Below are 2,352 nucleotides of genomic sequence, written 5' to 3'. Positions count from 1 at the left end.
AGCATTTTTAGTGTGAGGCAGTAGGCTGTCGCCATAACACCACTCAGCGATGCAATAGCGGTGAAGCCAATACCGCTCAGTAGTAAACCTTCAAATTGGAGTTGTCCCAAGGCATTAGGTCACAGTTATTATCCCGTTCAGTGGTGCTATAATGGTGGGACCAATACCACTCAGCGGTAAGCCTCAAAATCAGGATTTTTAATGTCTAGAAATCGTTTGGTCTTTTCCTATAGCTCCAAATCTGTCCAAACATGGGATTTAAGTCCTAATAGAGACTTATTTGCTCATTATTTCACCAATTACTCAAATTAAATTAGCCCTGTTTCAAGAACAAGAACCCTAGCCTCCATAATTCGAGAACAAATCTCAAGAATTCACCATCAACTCTCACAAATTCATCAACCTAAGTATGTTAAATGTTCATTCATGGATTCCTTCTACCCATGGAGTCCAAGTATCTAAATTTTAAATTAAAAGTTGTTATCTTTACAAGTTATTATGATTTTAAATTATTATTTTAACCATGAACTTATATGAATTTTGAATTTTTATCATATTTTCATGAAATTGTTGGTGTTATTAAACCTTATATGTTTGAATGGTGTTTTTTGGTGAATTTAAACCCTAGTTGGTTATTTTAGAAGTAAAATCATGATATTATTTCAAATATTAACACTATTTTCATGCTTAGCCTAAACCATGCATTGCAAGTGTTTGATAAAATACCTAGATGAAAGAATTTTGAACAATGACTACTTAATATGTCCCTAGAGCTTTAGTATGTTTTAAATATTGTGGTTTCCTTATCATGTCCATAAGAATTTCAGAATAAATCTCCAGTTTATGATTTTATCATATGATCGTGCTATCTCATCATGACTAAAAATATCCTCATGTTACAGTTTTGTTCTCCATGTGTTTGACGAAATGTCTTAGCGAATGAATTGTGAACAATTGACTATTACTATGCTTTCAAGATTATGCCATGTTTTACTATTGATGTTATCAAGTCTTGGGGGTATTCAATACCCAAAAAATCTAGTTGTTTACCTAGATCACAGTAGATACAGAATAGTTTCAGTAATGTCACGAACAATAGTACTCAGTTGATACAGAACTCAGTAAAACTAAGTCCAGTTCAGTTCAGTTTAATACTCAGTGTCATTCAGTCAGGAGTAGGATTTAGCACCGAGCGAACTCAGGGATGAGGGCATTCCTATTAGTATAGGGTTTGACCCTTAGTAGCAATCCCTAAGTTACAGAACTACGTAGCTAGCATAGGTTGAGATGACTTCCTTCCCGATAAGGGTTGACATATATCTCATGAGTTTTCCTGTCAGTGAGGGTTGACAAGATGTCTTCCTACCAGTTAGGGTTAACTCACAACCATTGTTAGTATCCGTGGTAAGGTACTAACACCTTTCCAACTAGGGTTACAGGTTGGACCCCAATCAGTTTAGAGAGGGGAATGTTAGTTAGATGATTACCTCCCACAGTTTTAATTTCAATATTCAGTACAGAGCTCAGTTCAGTTTTACTTGACCATAACATACAGATATCAGATATTCAGTTATCAGCATTTCAGTATTTTAGTTTATAGATTATATTCAGAATATATTTTATGCTTGGTCATGCACACTCAGTATTTACAGATTTCATGCATTCTATTCAGTACTTCCTACTATACAGTCAGTTATTATTCATGCATATGAAACCATGCATATCAGTCTACCTCATTTAGCATACTAGTACAATTAAAGTATTGATCACATAGTCTTTTCTTGCGCTATGATGTATTATATCATAGGTTCAACCGCTCAGTTCCTTGACCGTACTTAGAGACCTACAAGATTATCAGCTATAGCAGTGGTGAGTCTTTATACTTCGAGGACAATGGTTTATTTCTCCCAGTTTACCTTATCAGTTCCGTATCTTTTAGTCAGTTGGAGTTAGTTAGGTGATTGTCCCATCAACTCCACAATCAGTCAGTAGAGAATTTTCAGACTAGTACAGACAGTCAGTCTGTTTTTAGATTTTAGTTGTCATTATTAGCCTTATTAGTTTTGTCTTACAGACTTATCAGATTTATGACTTAAAACCTTATGGCATTTCTCAGTTTATTTTCGCATATGATCTTTTGATATCAGTTTTACTCAGTGTTCACAGCAAGTACCAGCTCATGGGTTAGCTTGTGGTCCCTCGGGACTGTAAGCACCGTGTGGCTCCCAGGGTGTACTCTCGGGAAGTTACACAGTTTTATAACATGTTATCAGCACAAGACTTTAATTAGTTGAGTTATGTACATCTATAAATTTGTACTACATCAAACTAATATACTTTTCATATTTGTGC

This window comes from Capsicum annuum, chromosome 9, assembly GCF_002878395.1.
Source record: "Capsicum annuum cultivar UCD-10X-F1 chromosome 9, UCD10Xv1.1, whole genome shotgun sequence".
Classification (NCBI taxonomy): Eukaryota; Viridiplantae; Streptophyta; class Magnoliopsida; order Solanales; family Solanaceae; genus Capsicum; species Capsicum annuum.
This window is presented reverse-complemented; position numbering follows the sequence as displayed.